The sequence below is a fragment of the Ambystoma mexicanum genome, chromosome 8 (assembly GCF_040938575.1).
Source record: "Ambystoma mexicanum isolate Mex_15411 chromosome 8, UKY_AmexF1_1, whole genome shotgun sequence".
Lineage (NCBI taxonomy): Eukaryota > Metazoa > Chordata > Amphibia > Caudata > Ambystomatidae > Ambystoma > Ambystoma mexicanum.
In genome coordinates this window covers 490,144,262-490,165,626 of record NC_090929.1, presented here as the reverse complement: position 1 = coordinate 490,165,626, position 21,365 = coordinate 490,144,262, and the positions used below count along the sequence as shown (strand labels likewise).

Sequence of the window (21,365 nt, the reverse complement as noted above, 5' to 3'; positions counted from 1 at the left end):
ACGAGAAACCCCCCTCGCCTAAGGGGAGCTGGAGCGCACTAGCATTATTATTTTTGGAGCAGCCAGCCTCTCCTTTTAAATAAAAGTAGGGGACGGGCGCACCAAAGGTGCGACATCAGTCAGCTCCAGCTCTCAGACGCAGCAGGCAGCCCTTTGATTCAAGGAGCCGTGTGGTTAAAAAGCATGTGCTCCTTGAGTGAAAGGTCTGTCTGTTGCGTGAATACTCTGTACTCAGAAACGGGAGGAGGGCTGGAGGGACCTGGCTCTCCTATTGTTTCTGAGTAAAGAGTCATCAGGCAGCATGAAAGCCCTTTAACCGCACAGCTAAAGGGCTTTCATGCTGCCTGCTGGCCAAAGGTGTGACACCATTGCGCCCCTGCTCTCAGATGCAGCTGGCAGCCCTTTCAATCAAGAAGTCGCATGGTTAAAAAGCATGTGCTCCTTGAGTGAAAGGTCTGTCCGCTGCGTGATGACTCTGTACTCAGAAACGGGAGGAGGGCTGGAGAGTCTGTATCTCCTATCGTTTCTGAGTAAAGACTCATCAGGCAGCATGCGCGCCCTTCAACCGCACGGTTAAAGGGCTTTCATCCTGTCTGATGACTCTAACTAAGGGCTGGCCAAAAATAAGTTTTAAAATGATGTACTATAAGACTGCTTTTAATTAACTGCTGCTATTTGTTTTCGGTAGTTCTGATTATTGATTTAGCATCATGATTAGTGCGTGAGCGTCTAGCCAAAAGCATGGCGGCTATGTAAATCCCATGTTCCATATGTTTACCATGTGCGCTGAATAGCCCTGTTTTACACCAATGAGTCTGTAATAATACATGGCTCGGATGACACCACATTGTCGTGATAATATTTCAGGGGTGTGGTCATAAGACATGCTTGTGGCCAGACCACAAGAATGGGGTATTACTGCATGTCTGGGGGTAATACAACATGGATAACATAATATTGCATGCATGTTATGTTATGTTAAAGGTTCTTATGCCGCACACTGTTGCCACCTGCGTGGTCTCTTGGCGCTCTGGTGGATCTGTAAAGCATGGAGGGAGGCGGGTAAGTTAGTAGGACTGAGCAGGAGAAAGAGCAAGAGAGCTGTGATGTGCTGTTGGCAGCTTCAGCTCGGTGACACCGTTCACTGAGCCTAGGTGGGTTTTTTTGGTTGGTAGCCGTCATGTGGTGTTGTGTGGGGCTATGTGTGGTTTGTTTCGTTGTTGCATGGTGGTAAAGGCACGTGATATGCTAATTCAACACGAGTAGGGTAGTACCACATTAGTGGTGTAATATTGCATGGTGAGGTAATGCCTCATGGGTGTGTTTAATACAGAATTAGTGATATGATATGATATGATATGGCATTCATAACGCGCCTATACACAAGTGTTTGAAGGCGTGAGTGGGCTAATAATACATGGATGGAGTAAAACAACATAAACTGGTTATTACTGCATATGCGGGTAAATAAAGTCTGGATAGTGCCCCACTCCATGGAGCCTCTTTTTGAGCTGACACTATTTGCTCTTTTCTCAGAATGAGGGTGGCAGACTGAGGCTACAAGTAAATAGGGTATTGCTCTTCACAACGGGACTGTGTTCAAGTTTGTGGCAAGTGTTTACACCCACAGACCTAAAAGGTTTTGCATTCAACCTGCAGCAGTAACCCTAGATATTGGTTTGATTATTGGCCTATTCAATGGGTAGATAGAAGAAAAGCGGAGTTTCGTTGGCAGAGAATGTGGGGTCATAATCTAGGGTGCCATTTTGAATCGGTTTTGCTTTCGTTTAGACTTGCCTTCCAGCCAATAGAGGGAATCTTTTGGAACATTGCTTTGAAAAGATTAAAATCACACAAGAATATGAGCTAACGATACAGTGAATTTCAAGTACCCTTTACAACAGTATTACTTGTTCTAACTCCAGTCCTGGAATATTTGGAGAATTGTGCTTATTCCCAAAGGTTTAGAAAGAGGATAGCGCAGCGGCAACGCACTCGCCTTGGAAGCAAGACGACATGGAGCCACACAGGTTCGATCCCCGGTTCCGCGCTTAGAAACCTCTGGGTATTAAGCGCGCTATAAATAACCTATCATATCAAATAGTACAAATGGCGCAGCATTGACACCTAGAGGCCACTGTGTTAATGGTCGTTTTCAAAGTAATGACTTTTCAAGGTAATGACTGGAGTAGGCAGCTACAGGTGCAGTAGTGACACCCAGTGGTCAGTAATAGAATGTCAATTGCTTATGTCCCTAAAAAGGTGAACTGTATTTTCCACGGTATCACAAGGGCTCTCTGTCAGATCTACCTGTTCTATGAAAGAGAAGAAACTGGAAGCGTATAACCTGCAGGCAGAGAAGGGGTACCTTGAAGTGGGGACCTCGTTAACTATAGACTGTGCTGAATCGAGAGCATTGTATTGGTATTTGGTTCTACTTCTAGCTACACCAAATCTTGAGAAGTGTGATGAAGAGAAAAATGGTATATTAAATGAAAAAAAGGTGCATCGGAGAGGGGAAGATTATGTGGCAGAGAAGAAAAAGTTGAGCGTAAATAAGAAATTAATCTAGATATCCACTGAAATAATTCTGAGCTACACTGACGCCATTTTGTTTATACTTTGGGCTATATTTGCACCACCTCGCTGCTCAGGTATTCAGCAGGTTTCCAGGCCTTCTGCTGGACCCTACCTCCAAGAGCACCAATGGAAATGTCCTCCTGAGCAGTTTGGCCTTGAAGTCTAAACCCAATAAAGCATATTTCCACCCATGACCCGGGGTGTCTGGAAAAGGGCCCTTCTTCACCCCCGGCAGAGTCACAGCTAGATTACGTCTAATGAGTTGTCGTATAAGGATGTAACAATGATGGACCGCCAGTACATCAGGTAAGTTCTAAGGTTCTTTAATGTCCATGTCCTGAACTCCTCCACAAGACACAGGGATGGTAGGGGACACAAGATGACATAGGAAACACCGGGCTCACCCCCACACCCATCTGCTCAGCTCACTGCTTCACTCTCCTCTCCAACCGTCACCAGCAGAACACCTTCACACAAACATTCCACACAAACATTCCACTGCAGATGACCTCACACTCACAGCTAATCTGTAGGCCAGATTGCCAGATTGCTACACTTCTCCTCCCCTTAGAAACACAAAGCCAGTTTCTACACCACTCTCTCCGTGGGAAAACAAAAGAATGACAAGGTAATGTGACCAGCACAAGACTTTAACACCCCAACACAACACACTACCAGGATTCTGCAACACAGCGGCCGCCTATGTGCAGAAACCCTGGTAGCACCAATAATGGGAACCACACAAAAGGACAACATTTGCAGGACACCCTCGGACCAAGTAGGAAGTGCCAACGGCATGCAACTTAAAAACAACTGACCACTCCCTCGGTCCACACCTCGAGGCCACAAAATAACAAACAGAGCACTTGCGCCTGTCCCGAGCTGCCCCTCAGGACCTAGGGCTGCCACCCCTAGCCAAACTATTGTTAGCCAACACTAACACAACTACCCTAACTAATTTACCCACCTTAGCCCAAGTCACCTTCCACTTCGGTCTGCCACCCCGAAGTCTCAGAGCTGCCCCTCCGAGCACTAACCAACCGCCCCCAAAGGAAGCAACAACAAAAGCCTGACAATGACCGAGGAACCACGCAAAGAACCATGAACCGCAGTATAAGGAAGAACCACAACCCAATACTGCTCCTCTGCACAAACCGTTAGTCATTCCATCCACCTACAAAACACCGTTATTGAACACACCAGGAGATAGCCTGACTTACCACACTCGGAATCAGGAAACACACTGGTCAAGCTAAACTCCAAACCATAGTTACCCATCTAGGCCAACAGGCTGGAACCTATGGATGATCATAAAATTCATTATAAAATTGGACATAGCACATGCCAAAAGTGACCAACCCTGACAACACAGGCACTAATGATGGAACAAAAACGCCAAAGGTGACATACCCTGCAACCTAAGGCACCAGAAATAACAACCACTCGGGTCAATATCGACCTACCCTGACCCATCAGGCACTAAAGACCTTAACACAACACCACTGCCACCTAACCGGGAAGACACCAGTTAGAAGGAAACTCAAGATAACGCGATCAACACATCTGAGTGCCAAAACATAGCGACCAACCCCGGCTTAAACCAGGCACTACACAAGGACTCATGCACTCTGACCATGCACTCAAGACACAAAACACACGGGCAAAACAACTCAACCCATGACAGCACACAGCAACCACAATGCCACTCATACAAAGTGCAAACATTCCAAAGCTGCAATAACACGTGACTGCAGGAGCGCCAAACCACAGCATGCACCCGCACACACATTCACACTCAAACACCGACGACATCAAGCATGCATAAATGCCATTTGGTAAAATTGCATAACAAGGATGGAATTTGAATTCAACATTGTGAAAACACATCACATGTTCAAAGGTGAACAAAACATCACATGTGAAAACATTGGATGATGAAGACCCCCAGCCCATCCCTCAATGCCACCAGCTTGGGCTCCTGGGCACAACACAATAACAACTTGCATGAAAGTCAGTGTTCGGTGAAAAGTCACATTACTGCATTTTCCCGCCTAAGTAAGTTCACGATGCATTTCCTGCACAAGTAAGTTCATGATGCATTTCCTTCATAAGTTAGTTCACCCCCAATCCACACTCCTTGGGGTTACATTACCCGGACCAACGCTCCATCCCCCAGATGAAACAAAGCAAAGAGATAGACATTTCAATTGCATATTAATTTACATTGCAGATTCCATTGCATTTCAAACCCCCACCCCCTCGCCTGGGAGTTGCAAAGGAAAAACCTAAACCCACACACAGAGGTCTATTTCCAACGAAAGGCCACAACACAAGGACACCACAGGGGACTGACAACGGCCTTTAGTAACACCCCTATCCTACTCCGGAAACTAAAATGGGAACACCCAACACTTAACCCTCTAATATGGGCCACATCATGTACACACTCATGCTCACGCACACAGCCCAAAACACTAACCTGACATGAAAGTCCCTTCTCACAATGCACGATGGAACTCCTAAAAGTCACCGCCAAACAGACCAGCAGAACAGCTGTTAGGATACATCCTTTCCGGGACGTACCTCCCGGTCCGCAGCCATTTACTCCCAACGATAATCCTGCAGCCATGTCCACTATAAGGCATCGGAAATTTAAAACAAACACTCCCCATGGAATGTGGCTTCCCGCATGTTCACAATTCACTTCCTGGTAATGCAGACTCAGCGGATCATAACAATGGCCTCACTCATTACCTTGTCATTCTTTTGTTTTCCCACGGAGAGAGTGGTGTAGAAACTGGCTTTGTGTTTCTAAGGGGAGGAGAAGTGTAGCAATCTGGCAATCTGGCCTACAGATTAGCTGTGAGTGTGAGGTCATCTGCAGTGGAGTGTTTGTGTGGAATGTTTGTGTGAAGGTGTTCTGCTGGTGACGGTTGGAGAGGAGAGTGAAGCAGTGAGCTGAGCAGATGGGTGTGGGGGTGAGCCCGGTGTTTCCTATGTCATCTTGTGTCCCCTACCATCCCTGTGTCCTTGGCGCCCTTCCTTATGCTGCGGTTCATAACAATGGCCTCAGATCACGTGGCTGCTGTAAGAGCTACAGCCCCCCCGTGATGTCACCACAAGTGCTGGGAGCCCCGACCTGGCTGTACCCCAGCGATCCGCTTACTCAACGAATCGCCAGGCACTGGTCAGACAATGAAGTGCAGCCCACCACTCCCACTTCTTACATGGAGCGGCTGGCACACGGCCGTCACAGGGAACTACGCGAAAGGCAGGCCCACAGGAAGAAACGGGCCGGACACACCTCCTTCACAGGGTGGCTCCTCCTCCTCAGCCCACCGTCGACACGTCCCGCCTCCAGACGCCAACGGCAGACACAACCGAAACAGGGCTGGAAACTCCTTGACGCACCAGCTTCCCATCCTCAGCCCCACCGTAGACATGCCTCTACTCCAGACACCGACGGCAGGCAGAACTGAAACGGAGCCGGCAACTCTCATAGCCGACACTTCTAGCTGCCAGGCACCAAGGAACACTACGGCCGGAAGGCTCTCCCCATGCTTCATTGCCGACGCGTCTAGCTGCCAGGCGTAAAGGAACACTATGGCCGCAAGGCTCTCCCCATGCTTCATTGCCGACGCTTCTAGCTGCCAGGCGCCAAGGAACACTATGGCCGGAAGGCTCTCCCCATGCTTCATTGCCGACGCTTCTAGCTGCCAGGCGCCAAGTAACACTATGGCCGGAAGGCTCTCCCCATGCTTCATTGCCGACGTGCCGACAGTCCAGACAAGATTGGCACATAGTACGCCAACCTTGCATAGCCAGGAGCCGATTGAAACAGGGACACCGCAAGATCCAACACCAACTGTCACCAGGACGCCCCTCTGTATACACGAGGGCCACGAACATCTCATGGTGGGCAAATGGACACGGACCAGCCTGGGTGTGGGGGGACATCATGGGGGCGGTGTTCCAGGAGTGCTGCACCCCCCCCCCCCGCAACGCCAACATAAGGCATTCCACCTACCATCCCATCCTCGTCGCCAGTGTAACAATGATGGACCGCCAGTACATCAGGTATGTTCTAAGGTTCTTCAATGTCCATGTCCTGAACTCCTCCACAAGACACAGGGATGGTAGGGGACACAAGATGACATAGGAAACACCGGGCTCACCCCCACACCCATCTGCTCAGCTCACTGCTTCACTCTCCTCTCCAACCGTCACCAGCAGAACACCTTCACACAAACATTCCACACAAACATTCCACTGCAGATGACCTCACACTCACAGCTAATCTGTAGGCCAGATTGCCAGATTGCTACAAAGGACAGTGGGAAATTGATGGACCGTGGTATTTAATACCTCTGTACTGTAGGCTTTGCTGGCTCATAAGCCCCAAAATGCATGTTTTTTCAAAAGGTGAATGCCTCTGAATGGCGAGGTGGACTAAGGATGAGTCGGTGTCGTGCGGAAATTCGAGTGACTCTGCCCCAACCCCACCGGTTCTTCAGAGCTATATTTAGGCTGTAAAATCTCCTTGCTGCCCTTTACCTCTTCCCACCACATATTCAGTATTAAAATATATATTATCATGGCATAAGTATGGCTCAGGTTGGGCAGTGCCCAATCCATCCTCAATGAAGCTCCCATCATTCAGCTTCGGAGGGGCTATTGGGTAAATGTGTCACCATAGGTCTGAAAGCATAGACAGACATTATCAAGGACATTGACACTCCTGAGACCTTCATTGCTGTGACTGTTGTTGATGTTTGGATGGAAGAACTGGTCATCTTTATTAGTCATCAGATAGTCTACTTACAACTTCTCATTATGTGCCCATACATGCTTTACTTGCAGGACCCCCTACTGGCAGTACCAACCCTGTGCCAAACGGTGATTTTGACATGAAAAATAACCCTATTCCCCTATTATCCACATCATTGTGTAAATGATCCCCACATTGAGTCTATTTACATGCCGCCTACTCTTTATGACGTCATAGAAGGAGAATGCTTCAAGGAATCTTTCTTTCAACACCTAGGCCATCACATCGCCCCTCTCACCACCTGACTCACTAGACACCGCCTGCCCCTCTCATCCCCGCCACCCAGTACCACTGTGCCCCTCCTCTGTGCCACTCTGTATCCTACCCACGCTGTATATCTCTGTTCTGTTGTTACCTTTGAAAAGCGCTCCGTTATGCATCTGTAATGTCATACACCTCTGTAAAGCACTCCACTGTGTATCTGTATGGTTGTATACCTTTGTAAAGCGCTGTGTTGCTTCTAGAAGCTAGGTCCGGGCTCAAAAAATACATTAATAATAATACTGATTGTGCATTCTCTTCATTTGTTTACATAGTGAAGGGTTAATGGAATGCTGCCCCAAACCTTCTGTCAGATAAAGTTGCCTTCAGCCCTTTTTGGGTAGGGCAGACACTGTTTTTGAGAATATTGGTGTGTTGGGGACTCTGCATACTTCTATTTTGTAATATGCGTTTCTTTAAATGAATTACCTAGGGAAATCCTAATTGTATTCTGCTGGCTTATTTGAGTGGAGGGGGAGTGGGTTTGGTAATGTGGAGAATGTTTAATTGGAAATAGTTGCCGTTTAAATGCTCTGCCAGGCAAGTATATCCTCCAGATTGGTTCTTAAATGTGAAGCAAGATCAGGAGTCATTAGGGGTGATATATTTCAGACTGATAGGATAATAAGCATCTATTCTGCAAGTCCCACCTAATGAATGGTTTCTTAGATTGGTGCTACTTCCATCAGAGCATTTGTGCTTTCAAACCTCATCCAGGAAGAACGGCATTGAGAATGGGAGGTCTACAGGTGGCATGGGGCAGACTCATTGTCTGATATCTCATACATGAAGTTTTTGCCTTCAGGTAGGTGGAGTGCTTCTAGCATGCAATCTCTTTCAATGAGTTCCTTCTTCGAAACACAGTAGCGGCTATTGAATGTTTGAACTGGAGGGATGTAAATGTATGTGTCTAATATGTGTGAGCCACCGAGTGCAGTGAGATAGCCCAAACCAAACAAGGGACATTTGTGGGAGTTCTCCCCTGAGAACATTTTTAAACTAATGTGTTATTTTACAGCAATTTCAGTGAACGAATGGTTGAAAAGCTATACAGTTTGCAATCAATTGTGTATAGTAGCACATGAAAAACCCCAATAGATGGAAGTCACCGACAGTGCACAGGACCATTTTCCAACAAATGGTCATTATGCCTTTGCCCACAACATATGCCAACATATAAAACATGTCCATGCTTGCTGTGCCCATAAATGTCTATGCACATTTCACCAATATCTGCCAGTACTACTGTTTCTAAGGACTCCCAGCCAGTAAAAATTGCCAAGCCACAAAAATAAAGTATATTCAGACTGGCTATACCAAGAGAGGCCAGTCTATCAAGTAATCACATTTATGTTTGCTTTTACCCTTCATGCAAAGTACAAAAATGCCATGAGACACAAATAAAATATAGCTAGACTGGAATCACCAATGTAAGCCAGTCTAGCCACATAATAACACTCATCATGCTTGCTTTACCATTGATGTCAAGTAGAAAGCAACAAATGCTACGCCCCAGTAAGAAAGCAAATGCACACTGACACCATAGGCCATTTAGCCACGTGCTAACACTTATCATATTTATTTTGCACTTGATGCCAAGTAAAAAATATCATGCCACATTAAGAAAGTAAATTCAGACAGGCACTACTATAATAAAACCTATGTTTGCTTTTCCCTCGATGCCAAGTAAAAAATATCAGCCACGTTAAGAAAGTATATGCAAACTGACACTAGTAGCATTTTTACGTGGCATCAATGCTTGCATCAGGCAAAGATGATTCGTTTATTACGTGGATAGACTGACCTACAGTCAGTGTTTGCTTTACCCTCTCTCTCCCTGGCTTTTCAACCAGCATCTGGCACTCCTTGCCCACTGCATCGCCGCCCTCTGCCCCAACTTTCAGTGCTATGCGGACGATACCCAGCTCATTTTCAGGCTACCCTCAGCCTCCTCCTCTCCTTCCCTCATCTCTGACTGTCTGTCTGCTATCCAGGAATGGTGTGCCGCCAATGACCTCTGCCTTAATGCCAGTAAGACTGAGATTCTACTCATCGGCACACCCACTCCCTCCTTCCCTGCAGCTCTCTGGCCGGCCTCTCTTGGCCCTCTTCCTGCTCCTACCTGCAAGGTCATCTTCGACTCCACACTCTCCTTCTCTCCTCACATATCTGACGTCTCTAAGAAGTCACACTACCAGCTGCACCTCCTCAGAGGTATTCTTCCCTTCCTCTCCTTCCCCCAGAAGCTCACTGTCTCCCGAGCCCTGGTTCTCTCGAAGCTGGACTACTGTAACAGCCTCTATCTTAATCTGCCTGCCTCCACTCTCCGCCCTCTGCAACTCATCCAGAACAGAACTGCAAGACTTGTCCTTGGCCCCAAGCCCAGGGACCGTATCTCTCCAGGACTGAAATCTCTACATTGGCTCCCAGTGGCTGCGAGGATTAAGTTCAAAACCCTCTGCATTGTCCACAAGGCCTTCTGGGGCCTGGGGCCTAAATACCTTCAACTCTCTCTTCCTAAATATCTTCCTTCCTTAGCCCTTCGCTCATCCGTCTCCAACTCCCTCAGGGTCAGCCGCTTCTCAAAGCAACGAGCTGGGGGTAGATCTCTCTCCGCGGCAGGGGCCTCCCTCTGAAACAGCCTTCCTGCCTCCCTGAAATTTGAGGAGAACCATCTCCGGTTCCGGAAGCACCTCAAAACCTTCCTCTTTGCTTCTGCCTTCTCTGTCCCTCTCCCCTGCTAAATTCTTCATTGAAATTGCACTGAATCTGCAACTGGCCCACTCTCACCGACCTCGGTCCTGGGCCCAGCCACTCTCCACTTGCACTGCCTCCCTGGCAACCCCTGCACTGCGGGACTGTCTCTGTATCCCTACAGCCCCCCCTTCCCAGCACTTGTCTGCACTTACCTTGCACTTGCCACCAGCTGGCCCTATTTATTTATTTATTTAATATATATTTTTTTATTATTCTACTTACTTGTACTGCACTTCCCCCCTCCCCTTCCCCTTGCACTTTTCCCTTCACCTACCCCTGCACTTGCGCGGTCTGAATGATACCTGGCCTAGTAGGATCATTGTCTGTCTTCCCCTTGTTCCCCCCTCCCTGCCTCGTCGCGCCTTGAAACTCCTGTGTATAGGCGCGTTATAAATGCCATATCATATCATATCATATCATATCATACCCTTGACGCACAGTAACTGTGCAACAGGGGTAAAGCAAATATAAGCGTTATTACCTGGCCTGACTAGCCTACAATGAATGTAGGACAGTGTCAAAGCTTGACATGTTAGCTTTAACCATGGTGCAATGTAGGCCTGTTTAGCCATGTCATAACTCTTAGCATGTTTGTGTGTCCATTGGTGCACAGTAACTGTGCATTAAGGGCAAAACAAACCTAAGTGTTATCATGTGGACATACTGGCCTGCGTTCAGTGCCTCGGTTCACATAGCATTTTTGCCTTTACCCCTGATGCACAGTAGTGTGCATCAGGGGTAAAGCAAAAAAGAATGCTGTGCCTCCAGCAGCCCCCACCCCTAAATATAGTGGGCTGTCTCACATACACACACGCGCACGCAGGCACACACACAAACACTTTCACCCACAAGTTCACACATCTTTGATACAACTCTTTACATGCACACATTCACAAAAACAAACACCAACATACATACATCCATATATATATATGCACCTTATTTAAAAACACTCCCATTACCTGCATGCACCTTCCACATGGGCCTGTGCTGCCAAGGGGAGGACTGGATGGCCCTCTCCTCCTCTCTGCAACAGAGCACACTGAGAGACAGCAGAGGACTTGTCTCCTGTCAGTCAGCATATCTAAGCGTATAGCGCAATAACGAGAGGCAGTCTGCCACCTCCCATTATTTTGTTGCAGAGCCAGAAGGGTTCTGCAACAACAAAAAATGCTTTGTGGAGATGCACCCCAGGTGGCACAGTTCCCTTTGCAATTAAAGCACAAAGGGCAATGCACTGCCTGTCACTCATGGGAGGAGGTGACCTGCAACTCAGGCGAGGGGGTGACGCCACCTCGCCCATAGTGGCAGGCCCCGGCTGTCGATACATCATTCAGGAAGGAGAGTGGCTCCCGGATGGCTGGTGTCCCACCGATTCTTTCAAGGGACTGGTGCTCTGTTGCCTCAAACGCAGTCTCTGCTTTTTCATGATCTTCCTGCTCTAGAACCATGCGAGTGGTAAATAATGGTGATTGGGCACCTTGTCCACCCCTCAAATGGTGAGTCAGGCTTCCCTAAAGTTGTGTAGCCTCTAAGGCTTGTTTTTTGCTTGCCAATGTAACTAAAGACGCTGTAGATATTTTAGCTATCCGTGAACACGATTCTGCTTCTATTTTCCTATTTTGTGAAAGTCCTATATATGTAAAATAAATAAATAAATAAACAAAAGGCACTTCCAGGGACCAAACCCCATAATGTCAGAAAGGGGGCTGCTTAGCGTGTTCCATTGAGGTGTGAATTTGGTGTGTGATTACGGTCTATGTTCTCCATGGAGCGTGCACATGCACTGCTTGAAATAGACATAGGGCCTCATTACAAGTGTGTCGGTCCGGTAACAATGGTGCCGGTAAGCCTACCTGCACCCTTGTTACCGGACCGGCACGCTACGAGACTGCGGGCGGGTGCCGTCTGGCCTGCCAGGTTCAGACCAGGTGGGTGGAACGGCACCCGCCCGCAGAGTTATACGGAAGCACTGGCAGTGTTATTAACGGTGCGGGTGCTTCCGTGGTCCCCATTCCCATTGAGTCCTATGGGACTGACTTAAATGGGAATGAGGATTAACAATTACCGGTGCCTGACCTCCCGGAACGCCGGGGTTGTAATCCCTGTTGTTTCTGGCACGCCAGGCACTGGTCAAATTTGCAAGTATGGCAGCAACCTGCCGGTTTTGTAATGAGGCTGAAGCATGATCAGAAGTCCCTTGCTCTCACTGAAGCTCACTGGTTTAGGCAGCCGCTGACTAAACAATACAGAAAAAGAGGTAGGGCTGGTGCACATACTGCAACATTTTAGACAAGCATATCACTGGCTCTACAACTCCCCCTACCGGCCTTTCAGTTGTACAGCTTGCTGTATTAGGAACGGTTTTATTTTGCCTGCAACCCAATAAGCCCTTCGTTTAGTCCTGTGACCTTAGGTGACTTGGGTTCCAATGCCCCCTACTTGCCCGCATTGTGCACATCTGTACATAGCCCTAGCCCCATAGACCTCAGTTCCCAGGGCTGCACCATTTTCGAACCTGGGCAGCTGCATGTTCTTCCCTGAAGGGTGCACTTGATGTATGAACGGTGCTCAGTGTTCTGCATGGGGCATTCAGTGGAAGCAGCCTCTCGCAGATCACTGGCACTGTAAACACAGTGAGATATATACCTGCTCACTTATCCCAAGCTGGGCAGGGTCTGGCTGGATTATATGGAAAGGCTAGTAGGGCTGGGGCACCTCCACACATATGCCCACGTCCTACCCACCTACCTTCCAGAATAAGGGGCCTGCTGGGAAATGTGCTGTATTGCTACAGAGCCGGCACATTGACGTTGTCTAGGGCTGAGTAGGGGGCTGGCTTCAGATGACGTGGATTCTAAGCTGACATTGTTCAATACTTGGCAAATCCTTTCGTGGGAGCACTTAGCAGTGTGCTAAATGCCAGTAAATCATTATATTGGAACCAGATCTGCTTTGTGTGCTGCATTGCGAGGTACATATGGCATTTGATTATAAATGATGTGGAAACTGGTAGGGAACAAGTGGCTGTGCACACCGTTACCCTTTTAAGAAGTGCATATCCTTTCATTAGATACTTGTTTTTAAATTAGGTCGGAATGTCTGGAGTTTGGAGGAATGGTGGACTGCTGCGCTATCACTTTGGTCGATTGGTCAGTTATGTCCTGCAGCCTAAAACATGGTTTACTTGGGAAACAAAACTCCAAAGATCCCAATGGTAGTATGTATTGATGAGTAAGCAAACCTTGTTCAGCAATGGCGCTGGAGAATGGTTGGGCCCATGTTTGCGATTTCTGATTGAAAGAAGCCTGCAACACTTTATTTTTGTACACATACAGAGTTTATTATTTATTGTTGGTTATAGTAGAGATCAAGCGGCCTAGCACAATGTGCTAGGTGCATGTGAGAAAAGCCAACACGTGTTTCGACCAAAGTCTTTGTCAAGGCAGAGGGCGAGTGGTTGATGATCCTTCTTAACCGTAGTTCTGAGGTGTGTGTCTGTTTTTAAATTATGTTGCTGATTATTTAATAATGTATTGAATTATATCTTTCTTATTGGGTTTCTAATCCTTCAAAATCAATTTATTTCAATACGGCTCATTCACATTCTTTAGACAGGTTCTGCATGGTGGTGCATTATCAAACATGTTACATGTGCTCCGTTTCTATTGCTGACTTTCCCAAATTGTCGACAATGTGTGATCCTGGGCAAACCACTTAACCTCCTTTTGCCCCACTTCCCTTATCCGCCAAAACAGTCATGGGAAATGAGCTTCATACCACGAAGATGCTCTTTAAAAAACAAATTGCATCCAGAAGAAGGTCCTTTCTGTATGGTTATACATGTCGACTTTGGGGAGATTTGAGGGTGTTAAGCAAAACGATAAACTGCTAAAAACAAAACAAAAACATTTTGAAGGTGCTTTTAGCAACATGGTTCACTGTAAGAAAGAAATGCATTCGGTTTTCCACGTGATTCAAAAAACCAGTAACACCCTCAAGCGAAAAATAGAAATTAATTAATCTGTGCGAACAAAGACCGCAGCATTTTCCTTTGACTGGTGCGTCAAAGTTGGTGTAGAAACTTTTTGATTCTAGGTTCTGTTTGGCACATGCTGTTCTAAGTGAAGATTTTCCTCCACTTAATGCGCTGTGAGATTTAAAAATGGAACTTTGATTTAACACTGGAACAGGAGCGGCTAAAGTGAGAAGGTAACCCTGAGCAAACGCCAAGCGCTTCTGCTTTTGGCCATGAAGCGAATTCGCTGCAGTATCAGCCTAGTTGGCTTGCGCTTCTTGTTTTGTCTGCAGTGTTTTTGTCAGGCCCTGATGCTTGTCAGGTTTTTGGAGTGTAATAAATAAATAAATAAATAAATACGTATGCGGCGCCATGGTAACATGATGAAACCAGGCCTACAGTTCTGCAGGAGTGGGGTGGGGGTTCATATTACCAGAGCAGCGTGACACGTTTTGGCCTACAAGGCCAGTGATCTCACACCTTTGACTTTACTGGCCATAGCGCAGGGGAGTTGTAGGCCACGACATCTGGAGAGCCGCAGGTTGCCTAGGCCTGCTTCAGGCCATCCCTCAATGATATGCCAGCATTGAGCAAAAAATGGTCATTGGGATAATTATCATTTGTTCATAGAACATAATACATGCAACTAAAATATTCTCTGGATAAAGACCCGACAAGGAAAATGTAATCTTAAACAGAATTTAGAATGATGAAATACTAAACTGTGTGTTTACACGTAGAACATTGTTACTGTGTTTTTGGAAAATTGAAGTAAGTTAAATACATGATTGCATCTTGTCCAACAGGAATGGGGTAAAGAAATGCAGTATTTCATGAACAATTACCCTAAGGGCCTTGTTATGAATTAGGCAGTAGTGGTAAACAGGCAGTTTTGAAATGCCTTCTGTTTTACTGCTCTCACTTTTTAGGGGTTTTACTGCAAAAAACAAACAAAAGTGGGGTAACGGTGCTGGTACGACCCAAGCTGTAGTTCCACATGACATAATACTGCTTGTCTCCAGTGTGGTGGAACTTCAGAATTGAGACTAACCAGTGAGTCCAAAGGAATCTAAATAATGTGGTAAATCACTGTTACCACATGTGGTAATGAACATTGAGTTTGGCGTCAGTATCATATGTAATGCCTCCAAACTCATATCGAGGCCCAATGTGTATTAATTTCACATGCAGTAAAAATCAGCACATGCAGGGTTCCTACACAAAGCACCAGTTTTGTGTGACAGAAAGAAAAAAGTGGGTGGCTACATCACAAGGACCCCGAAAAACTATAATGTTAATGTTAAAGGATATTTTTTACCGTGCACTATCACCACCGGAGTGGTCCCCTGGCGCTCTGGCGGCTTTGAAAGAGGGAGGAGGGGGTGAGTTAGGGGGAATAAGCTGGAAAAGTGCAAGAGAGCAGTGATGTGCTGATGGCAGCCTCAGCCCAGTGGGTCCGTCAGCTGGGCTTGGGGTGTTTTACGGTTGGTAGTCGTCGTTTGATGTTGTGCAAGTCTATGTGGGGTTTGTTTTGTTGTTGCAGTGTAGTGAAGTTAGTGCGGATTGCTGCGTTTTAGGCTTGCGGTTGTGTTTGGTTAGAGTTTGAGAAGTGTATGCAGAGGGTTGAAATTGTTAGTGGATTGGTTAGTTGGCATTGCTGTCCTTGCAGTTATGTCTATCTCTGATGTTTGCTATCATTCACTATTCCATCGTTGCTAATTTTCAATATTCTGTCTAGATTTGAGGCAGGCTAGTGATCATGTTTCCAATCAAGTGTTGCACTTACCATCATTCACAGTTTCATCCAAGTGTAGCACATGCTAACATTCACATTTCTAGCTAGATGCGACACAAGCTATAGTTAAGAATTCCATCTAAGTGTGGTACATACTAATATTCATAATCCCGTCTAGATGTGACACAAGCTAACGTTAAGAATTCCATCTAAGTGTGGTGCAAGCTAACATTTACATTTCTATCTAGATGCGACACAAGCTAAAGTTAAGAATTCCATCTAAGTGTGGCGCATTCTAACATTCACATTTCTATCTAGATGCGACACAGGCTAAAGTTAAGAATTCCATCTAAGTGTGGCGCATGCTAACATTCACATTTCTATCTAGATGCGACACAGGCTAAAGTTAAGAATTCCATCTAAGTGTGGTGCATGCTAATATTCATAATCCCGTCTAGATGTGACGCAAGCTAACGTTAAGAATTCCATCTAAGTGTGGCGCAAGCTAACATTCACATTTCTATCTAGATGCGACACAAACTAAAGTTAATGCAAATCCTGTAGACTGACGTACCTCACAGAAGGCTCCTCTATGTCTTTCTGGGTTATTTCATGCCTGTTTTGGTTGTGATAGATGTTAGGGGGGAAGTCTCCTGTTTGCTTGGTCCTAGCGAACTTGCAAGCAGGCGGTTTCACTACAGTATGTTTTGCTCTATTGACCTATGCAGTGATACTGCACGAGTACCCGTTACATTACCAGCCCATATCTCTGAACGGTGGTCTGCGGTAAACACAGATGTAACAAAATTATCACATTTTATACCAATAAGCACCAAGGTACAAATAAGCGGCTAGTATGCAATTACAAAGAAAAGTCTTGTTAAGCAATATCTGATAGGTTCCCATGCGCCCACATTTTACCAAGAAAAGAAGACAAATGACTCCCTGTTAAGATGGATTTCTGAACTCGGACCTGGAGGGGCAGAGGTTCAGAATGCCAGCCTAGTTTCTTGGAACAGGGTAACCTCTAGACAAGACAGACCAATCAGGGTAGCGATGGCGGCGGTCAAGACTAAGGGCCTCATTACACGGAAGGCGGTAAACCAAGGTGCTATTAGCACTTTGGTCCATGCCGGTAAATTACCGGCACCGCCTTGGAGGAAAGGGGAATTACCGCCCTATTCCAAGGTTGGCGGGGCGGTAATTCCCCCTTCCACCATTGCCCTTCCCCATTCCCATTTTTGCCCCATAGGGCATAATGGGAATGGGGAAGGTGCTAATTACGGTACTGCAAATTTGCGGTGCCGTAATTAGCACCAAGGTCCCAAGGTTGGTTTTTAACGCCTGCAAAAAGCAGGCGTTAAAGTACCAATCCGCAAAGGGACCTCGTAGTAAGGCGGTAAGGGTTAACGGTCACCTGTACCATTACCGGTGACCGTTAACCCTTACCGCCTTCCGTGTAATGAGGCCCTAAGTCTCAAGAGGGGTGAGGGTGACTGAAATCCCGCAATGAGCACACAAAGCAAGGACACTTACAAATTACTCCAGACAGGTGTTATATTAAAAATATAGACACATTTATTACAAGGCCTTTGTAACATCGACCATAGCAAAGAATCACAATAATACTAAAGTAAACCAACATATCACAATCAATACAATATATATACAAGACCGAGGGGTCTAAGGAGTTAGGAGCACGTAATATGTAAACACCCTAGATGGGGAGGAAAACAGGCAGTGCAAGTAATCATTAGACCCAGTTTGACATCTGAAATACACCTAACTAAGAAGAAGTCCGAGCCCTACAAAGAGAGGAGCCTTATGCTCAAAAGTACCTGCATGCGCTGGTGCCAATGGACAAAAGAGGGCCTCTTCAAGGATATCGGGCAGTTCAGGAAGGTGAATGAAGCGATGCAGAACAAGTCCCCACTACTCAAACAAGGCCTCCACTTGTGGGCAGAGGCAGGGTGAGAGTGCGGGATAGAGTCGCTATTTCGCAACAGCGGTAGAAAAGTAACGGGCTCCTGCGCGAGGGGCCACCGGTTGGGGTATGGACTACTCACCGGTCCCCGACGCAGGCAGACCCAGACTTCTCCAGTTCAGTTCACGTTGCTGGCAGGTTCAGCTGCGATGATCAGGACGTCTTTACACCGTGTAGATTCTGCATAGCAGGATGCAGGGTCGAGGGTATCCCAAATGCAGCAGACGTGCACAGGTTGTTACCACAGCAGGTTAACACGGCAACCACGTTTACTCTGGTCCGGGCACACTCGTCTCACTTCAGACCTGGGAATACCAAGTGTACGAAATTCGGTGTGAGGGTGCCGTGGACGCAGAGCAAGCAGTAAACCAAGTTTCGAGGGCTTCTCCGAAACTTCGGTGGTGACAGAGCAAGGCGTCCTGCGTAAACTGGTCAGCCCACTGGTTGGCCCAGGGACACTTCCGAAGAGGCTTACTTGCAGGGTTTGATGAATGTGGCGAGAATAGTTGATCCCACTATTCCAATGGGTCGAAGCGCCTTCGCAGACCTTCTAGGACGATCAGATGCAGAGGGGTCTCGCAGGACGACAGCAGTTCAGGGTGCCAAACCTTCAGCGGGTCACCAGCGGTTCTTCGACTCAGCTTCTTGTTGCAGGATACTTGGCTCCTTATCCCTTGTTTGGTATGAACTCAGGAGATCGACATGGTAGTGGTGTTTTCAGCCTCCTCTTATCCAAAGTTCCCTTCGCGCCAAAATGGAGAGGACCCAATGGGAGATCTGCTCACAAACACTCACACCATACGTGGACCTATCACGGACCACGGTGGTCCCAGGCATTCAGGACACTCCAGTCTCTCTGGCACCCAGGATGTGTATTGGGACCAGACATCGCATGGAGGCACACACAAGGCCTGCAGAAGCCCGCAAAAGCTTTGGGGTTTCGCAGGAAAGTGCATGACCAAATAAGGACTGCCCCGGGTCGGCTCGACCTGGGGGAAGGTGAAGGGGCAAGACGGTCAGCGGATAGGACAAAGAACCTTGTGGCATGGCCATTTTGGAGCCAGGCCACTCAAAAATAAAATCACTAAAGTTTTGGAACACCGAGAAGGGAGTCATTTGTCTTCTTTTCTTGGTAAAATGTGGGCGCATGGTAACATGTCAATGTAACTGCACAAACTATTCATTTATCCAAACGGAGTTGAGGAACCGAGAACTCCGTTGTTACTGTCCCGTGCGACCCTGAAAAGGCAATCACAAGTGCACAATTAAAGGCGCTGAGTTCCAATTACAGGATAACCCCGCCCAAATAGTTTCCTCAGAAAAACTACAATATCTGATAGGCCTTGAGGCAAGATTCAGACAGTATGAGAGCGGCACAGCTCAGGCGGAGCGACCGGTGGTGGTGCTCACATGAGGCAGGAAGCAGGCACGTTGGATCACCCCATAGATGCATTTTACTTGGAAGGATGCCTTCACATTTCGAAATCTTATTATAGAGAAGGGCATGTCAGTTCTGAGTGTCAACGATGGCAGTATTTAATGATACCACAAGTGACCACAGCGGACCACAGGCCATGTTAGGATCCTAGGAACGTGCAATTCCATTGATGGTATGTTAGGTAGGGACGTGGAACCCTGTTCAATGTAAGGTGTGCATTACTCTTTATCTTATATGTTCTTGGCAGCCATGGTGAGTGACACAGTAGTTCACTTTGAGCTCTAGTAGACTGGCAAAGTTGTGAGGATGCACGCAAGCTGGTGGGCTCAGGCTTCTTCACCATGGCTGGCAGTTGGCAAGACCTGATGGCTGCATTGGCATTCAGGCTAGATTGCTGATGTTATAGCCAGTGAGTTCTATAAGCAGAGGGATCGGGAGGTCCTGAATAGTCTGAGGAATTGTCAGCTGGCTGGCATCAGCAGGGAACCCTAGAACTGATTCCACGGCGGGATGGTGCTTTCCTGGCACATCACTGCAGGCAAGCTTGACTTTAAAGTGCTCAAAAGCAACTGTACTCCAACAATTAATGGGATGTACGCGCTTCCCTTCGTCCCATCCAGATAGACATGGGGGAATGGTCTTCAAGGCTGGTACCTGGAGGAGGGCGTGAGTAAACATTGCAGTGCCCTCAGGTGGAAAGCGGCATTCTGGACAAGAACCTCCCTTTAGTTCCTCTTTAAAAGGTAAAGCAGAACCAACGTCCTGCTGGCCTTCTTACGCCTTGTAGGGATCACTCTTAGTACATGGGGGTTTCATGCACCCTCACTTTCTAAATGGACAGTCCCACACTTCCCCACATGTCATTGCTCTGCCGGGCTCTGCTTGCCCTAGCCTGTATGAGAAGCTGCATTGTTTTGGAGGTTGTTGAGGGTCAAAGTCAAAGTCTGGTAGTCAAAAGGAAGTTCCCAGTTTTATCTGGTAAAGGGAAGGGGCTCCCAGAAAGCCTTGACATAGAAGGTAAGAGGAGACCTATCAATGTCCAGATCTGCTCCTTGCCCAACCTTCAACCAATATAAGATGTATACTTCTTTACTCACACAAGTTTACTTTGCCAAATCCTCTGTTTTGGTCATTGGAGAGAAAGTTAAAAGCATAAGAAAGTGTAAAACAAAGGTGTCTATTTTAGAGAGGGTACATACATTCAATTATCTTGGGAAAACATCCTCACATAAATTGAGAGAAAGGATGAAAACTTGCAGAAACTGTCACTTGCAGGAAACTACCAATTAATAGAAAATTCAACCTATAAATACACTATTGAAGGTTTGTAACATACACATTTGATCAATTGTGCTATATGGTTTTGGAATCTGGGGGATTTGTGAAACATGGTGAATTTACACTTACTAGAAATGATTTAGTCACAAATATTGGGGCTACTTCAAAGTGCACCAGTTTTCGCCATACATGCAGAACTGGGTGCTAAATGTTTCGAAGACCAGATAAAACCAGCCCCCGTTTTGTAATGGGCGTGATCCTGTAGGAAACAAGACCCTACCCTTCCAAGAGAAACTATCGTGGCCATAATCAAATTGGATAATTTGGCTAAGATGAAGTGGCTGCTTATGTAAAGAGTGAATTGCCATCAAATAATACCCTCCAATGGTTTGAGACACTAGAATCAATTTACAAGTGCATCAAATAATTGCTACTTGATTATTTTTTTAAAAATCACACTTTAGAGAAAATTGCAAAATGACGAAA

General features: G+C 46.7%; 1 protein-coding gene across 3 annotated transcripts in view; it reads left to right on the top strand.

The window, feature by feature from the left end:
* The window catches only part of TMEM240 (transmembrane protein 240), a 470,363-nt gene that overhangs the window by 185,844 nt on the left and 263,154 nt on the right, over positions 1-21,365 (top strand). The gene's annotated exons all lie outside the window — the stretch shown is intronic.